A 6,360-nucleotide genomic window follows, 5' to 3' on the forward strand; every position below is an offset into this window, starting at 1 on the left:
GGAGTGGACAATGAATGGAGTCTAGGAAAAGGGTTGAAACCCAAACCTCAGCAAGGTTGCAGGTGTTTGTAAGAAATAATACCTCCATGGGCACATTCCATAGCTCTCCCAGCACTGGGTGTGACACTCAGCAGCTTATGGCTGGTACTCACCAGCTGTAGGCCTGTTTCTACAAAGACAGGGTCCCTCTCAGGTCCCCAATTTTTGTGGGTTTCTTTAAAATATTTATGTATTTATTTGGCTGCACCTGGATCTTAGTTGTGACACGTGGGATACAGTTCCCTAACCAGGGATTGAACCTGGGCCCGCTACATTGGGAGCATAGAGTCTTAGCCACTGGACCACCAGGGACAGGTCTCCAAATTTTGAATGTTCTTTGTGGTTCTATTTTTGTTCCTAAGATGTATCTCCACTTGTCTTGGTCAGTTTAGGCTGCTAAAACAGAACATCGTGGGGCTTCCGCGATAGCTCAGTTGGTAAAGAATCCGCCTGCAATGCAGAAGACCTTGGTTTGATTCCTGGCTGGGAAGATCCACTGGAGAAGGGACAGGCTACCTACTCCAGTATTGTTGGGCTTCCTTGGTGGCTTAGCTGGTAAAGAATCTGCCTGCAACGTGGAAGACCTGTGTCTGATCCCAACCAGAACATCATGGTGTGTGCTAAGTCACTTCAGTCGTGTCTGACTCTGTGACGCCATGGACTGTAGCCCTCCAGGCTCCTCTGTCTGTGGAATTCTCCAGGCAAGAATACTGGAGATGGTTGCCATGTCTTCCTCCAAGTGATCTTCCCAAGCCAGGGATCAAACTTGCATCTCTTACTTCTCCTGCATTGGTGGGTGGGTTCTTAACCACTAGTGCCACCTGGGAAGCACCCAGGAACACGGTAAAGTGGGTACTTAAACAACAATGTTTATTTCTCACAGGTCTGGAAGTTAGGAAGTAGAAGATCGAGGTGTAAGCCAACTCGGTGTCTGGTGAGGGTCCACTTCCTGGTTTGCATCTTCTTGCTGTTATTCTCACATTACCGCTTATAAGGGCAGCAATCCCATTCAAGAGGGCTCCACCCTCACGACCTAATTACCTCCCAAAGATCCCACCCCCAAATACCATCCCACTGGGAAACGAGAATTCAACAAATATTCGGTCTGTTGCACCCTTACATTGAGTTGCTACCAGACTGCACGAAGTTTCCCCCTTAGTCCATGACAAGTGTGGAGAAAAATTTTCAAAGGTATTAGGCATTTTTGCCTGAGGCTGGCACAAATGGAGACACTTACATGCCATGAGCTTCAAGGCTCTCAATCCAAGTCAAGCCACCCTGACCCACACGGAATCCCTGATCTTCCACCTCTACTGATGTTACACTGTCAAGATTAGAAGCTCAGATTCAGATGTAGAGAGTTCCCAGATTCCTCAGAATTCTAAGTCCACCAGTGGCAGCAATGAGAGAGCCAGTCTCCTCCTGCCCAAGACCTGGACCGCAGCCTGCATCCCTTCTTCCTTTTCCCGCACTGGCTCCATCCTGTGCTGGAAGGGACCTTATGAGTGTCCATGCGGACACTCAAGCCACCCAGCTCTGTACTCTCCCCACGAGTATCCAATCTTTGGTCATGGTTCCTTGGGTGTAGGGACAGGCACGTCAGCTTTGCCATCTGCTCTTTGGGAGCATGGGCCCAGGAAGTGCTTGGGCAAAGAATTCTGAGATCCTAGTACCCAGAGATGGTCACTGTATGAACAGGTCTTCTTAGCCCAAAGACCCTGCCCCATCAGAAGGAGTTCAACTAAGAGAGCAGAGTGAGGCTCCCTGAAGCGCAGGGCCCACTGCAAGCACTCCTCTTGCCAGATCTATGGGTGATTTTGTAATTCAGACTGTTGACTGTTTAGCAATGTACAAGCAGTCTGATTGGTTTCATCCCCATCCATACCCAAAATGGGCTAAATGAATCACTGTACACATTCAGTCTTTATCTTCTCAGCATCTTTGGCATTCATTGGGAAAAGTGAGATAGACCTGGAAGATCTGGTGCGGGCGCCTTTTCTTTCTTTTATGTTTGGAGAAAGGGTGGGATAGTGGGGAGATAAAAGAGGTCAGAGGTTCAGAAGTGGAACATGACTCTGTTCTTTGCTTCTGTCGCAAGATGATGGAACGCACAACACTGCGGAGATGGTAATGAAAGTGTTTCTCTTTTATTTATGCTCCATCTCTATTCTAAAAGTATGAGAGCACATTACAGTTCAATTTATTACACTTCATTTTGCCTTTCTTAGCTCTTGTCATTATGCAATCTTTCACACACGGCAATTCATTTCATTTATGATAGGTTGCTTTCAAAAGTAACTGATTTCTAGTATTTGATTCAGTAATAACTTCACATATGCCTTGTATAAATGGATACTGAATACTTTTTAGGTATGAGCTACAGTGTTATAGGCTGGGACTATAACAGTGAATAAGACAGACTGCTTCTGTCCTAATTAAATTTACAGCCTAGTGGGGGAAACAGACCAAGGAAAAAAGGGGGGAAATTATCTATTTTAATAAGTAGCTCTGAGGAGGGACATAACACAAAAGACTGAAATGCAGAATAAAGAGTGGGATTGTTGGAGCTATTTCAGGTCTTGGCTCCAAGAAAGATCCTCTTTTTAAGAGGCTGTTTCTGACCTTTTGAGTAAAACTAGCAATCATTCCTCTCCAGCACTTATTTCCTTCTCATCTTTATTTTCTCACACATACACACATATAATTCACTTACTTATTTTGGCTTCTCTTTCTCTGCTTTATGTAAGTTCTATGAGGTCAAGGACTATTGCCTTTCTATAATGATGGTTGTCTTTGTTTTTTTCCTCTGGGACTAGAAGGTCCTAGAAGAGTAGGTGTTCAATAAATGCTTGTTGAATGAATGAATGAATGAGCCAGTGAGGAAATGACTTTCAGAGAAAGAAACATTTAAACTGAGGCCTAAAAATGGACCTAGTGATGCAGGGTGGTGGGGTAGGGGGAGCAGCAGGAGGAGACCTTTTCAGATAAGAGAAAACAGCAGATGCAAAGACCCTGAGGCATGAACATGGTTAGACTAAGGGAATTAAGGAAGCCCACGTGCTGGAAGCATATGTTGGGCAGCAGATGGAGCCGTTTGGAAACTCGGGCATGGCAGGTCTGCGGTGTGTTTCCAAACCAACGTAAAGACTGTTGTTTTTTTTAACTTTTTATTTTATATTGGAGTATAGTTGATTAACAATGTTGTGTTAGCAACATTTCAGTTATACATATGCAGAACCAGAGATCAAATTGCCAACATCTGCTGGATCATGGAAAAAGCGAGAGAGTTCCAGAAACACGTCTACTTCTGCTTTATTGACTTTGCCAAAGCCTTTGACTGTGTGAATCACAACAAACTGTGGAAAATTCTTCAAGAGATGGGAATACCAGACCACCTTACCTGTCTCCTGAGAAATCTGTACACAGGTCAAAAAGCAACAGTTAGAACTGGACATGGAAAAACAGACTTCCAAATCAGGAAAGGAGTATGTCAAGGCTGAATATTATCACCCTGCTAATTTAACTTATATGCAGAGTACATCATGTGAAATACTGCGCTGGATGAACACAAGCTGGAATCAAGATTGCCGGGAGAAATATCAATAACGTCAGATATGCAGATGACACCACCCTTATGGCAGAAAGTGAAGAACTAAAGAGCCTCTTGATGAAAGAGGAGAGTGAAAAAGTTGGCTTAAAACTCAGCATTCAGAAAACTAAGATTATGGCATCTGGTCCCATCACTTCATGGCAAATAGATGGGGAAACAATGAAAACAGTGAGATATTTTATTTTGGGGGGCTCCAAAATCACTGCAGATGGTGATTGCAGCCATGAAACTAAAAGATGCTTGCTCCTTGAAAGAAAAGCTATGACCAGTCTAGACAGCATATTCAAAAGTAGAGACATTACTTTGCCAGCAAAGGTCCGTGTAGTCAAGGCTATGGTTTTTCCAGTAGTCATGTATGGATGTAAAGGTTGGACTAAGAAAGCTGAGTGCCGAAGAACTGATGCTTTTGAACTGTGTTTTGGAGAAGACTCTTGAGAGTCCCTTGGACTGTAAGGAGATCAAACCAGTCCATCCTAAAGGAAATCAGTCCTGAATATTCGTTGGAAGGACCAATGCTGAAACTGAAACACAATACTTTGGCCACCTGATGTGAAGAGCTGATTCATTTGAAAAGACCCTGATGCTGGGAAAGGCTGGAGCTGGGAGGAGAAGGGGATGACAGAGGATGAGATGGTTGGATGGCATCACTGACTCAACGGACATGAGTTTGAGTAAACTCTAGGAGTTGATGATGGACAGGGAAGCCTGGCATGCTGAAGTCCATGGGGTCGCAAAGAGTCAAACACGACTGAGTGACTGAACTGGACTGATACATATGCATCTATTCATGTACACACTGCTATATTCAAAATGGACAACCACCAAGGATCACTGTACAGTACCGGGAACTCTGCTCAATGTTATGTAGCAATCTAATTTGGAAAAGAATTTGAACAAGACTAGGTTTTATTGTCAACATGCTGGTAAGAAATATATGCAAGACACTAATATAATAACCTGATTTGGGTTTAAATACAATCTTAAACAGGCTTCCCAGGTGACGCTAGTGGTAAAGGATTCACCTGCCAATGCAGGAGACAGAGGGGATGAGGCTTTAATCCCTGGATCGAGAAGATTCCCTGGAGGAGGGCATGGTAACTCACTCGCATATTCTTGCCTGGAGAATCCCATGGACAGAGGAGCCTGGTGGGCTACAGTTCATAAGGTTACAAAGAGCCGGACACAACTGAAGTAATTTAGCAGGTCTAAGGGTCTTACATATTATTACACATAGGTAAAATTAAAGCTTAATTGATAGATTCTATCTTCCAATAATTTTTCTTAAACTTTACTCTTCCATATAGCCTACTTTATTATAAAACAAGATATCGCAAATTTTTCATTAAAGTTACTACATTACCATTGAATGGGGTTCCAAAGAGTACACGATGATCTTAACATATCCTTCATCTTAAAAAAAAAAAAAAAACAACCGAGACACATTTCCATAGATATTTAAGAAACACAATTGATCCTTCAACATTTGAAACTGGTCTTTGAAGGATAACAGTAATCCAGCCATCTGTGAGAAGACCTGGACTAGGGGATATTCTAAAGCTGGGGATTCAGCTGAGACATGAGGAAGGAAATCTAGCTTTGAGGATGATGAGGTCTAGATGAGCATGACTGCAGTGGGAAATATGCAAAGAAGATAAAGGCAAGAAAAAACTGCAGATAAAAAAATGAAAGAATCTGAATATTTGGGAAGCTGGAGAGAGCGAATTTAAAGATGTCTTTGAAGCTCTAAGAAGAGGGATATGGTGGACACCACTAATCCCCACCAGATACCTTTTATGTGAAACTACATCGATGCATTGGGTGTGGCCCACTAAGACCCACGGTTTTACTCTTGCCTGGAGAAATGTCTTCAAGGACTGCCCACAGCAGAGGCATGGGAGCTGCCCCACTCTCAACTCCAGGGATGTCGCATCCTTACTCCAGGGGCAGCTGATGCTAATGACTGACTGATAGGGCACCTCAAGACCCCTCGAGGTTGGAACCTCAAGATTCCAAATATGGAAACTCTGGACAACTCAGAGGAGCCGTTCAGGCTTCAGAGCTCCCTGAGGAACCTGGCTGAGACTAGGTGCCAGCCGTACCCACATCTTTACCTTACCTTCTGCCCCCACCCTATCATTTCCCTCACTTCCTTACAGATTTCTCCAGGGAGTATTTGCTCAGTAAATCACTCACACAAGAATCCCCTTCTTAGGCTCTGCATCTATTCTTTCTGACCTCAGGGACAGGAGGAAGGAAAGACTGGAGTGACAGGCAGAGAAAGGAAGGGAAGAACAGAGTGTGAATTGGGACTTGATCGAGAGGTCCTATCAATCTTTTGCCCAACAGAGTCTGAGTCCCGTTGGAACATCCTTCACACCGGACAGGCAGGATGACAGCTGGAGAGGGACACTGCGAGATACTGGAAAAGGCAGGCATGTTTCAGGTACATTTGATCCAAATCTGACTTTCTAATATCAGCTCTTTACCTCGAGAACCAGATACCCATTGAACTTGCCCTCAGTGCTTTCTCTTGAGTGACCCAAAAGTTTAAATTGAAGGACTTTTCAAACAGAGACTGGAAGTCCGCTGAGCACCTTAAGGGTCAGCAAAACCGCCCCAACAATTTTTCAAGTGTTTTATTTTTGGCACAACTCGATTTAACTCATTTTGCAAGTGCTCTTCCCTTCAGTGTCTAAGCCCTTGGGTATTTC

At 43.9% G+C, this 6,360-nt stretch overlaps 1 non-coding gene across 1 annotated transcript; it reads right to left on the reverse strand.

Annotated features, from left to right (window-relative positions):
* Positions 1–278: 278 nt before the first annotated feature.
* Positions 279–351, reverse strand: TRNAG-CCC (transfer RNA glycine (anticodon CCC)). The gene has a single exon. It is a non-coding gene; the product is annotated as a tRNA-Gly (tRNA).
* Between the last annotated feature and the right edge of the window lie 6,009 nt (positions 352–6,360).

Source organism: Ovis canadensis, chromosome 26, assembly GCF_042477335.2.
Source record: "Ovis canadensis isolate MfBH-ARS-UI-01 breed Bighorn chromosome 26, ARS-UI_OviCan_v2, whole genome shotgun sequence".
In the NCBI taxonomy this organism is placed as follows: domain Eukaryota; kingdom Metazoa; phylum Chordata; class Mammalia; order Artiodactyla; family Bovidae; genus Ovis; species Ovis canadensis.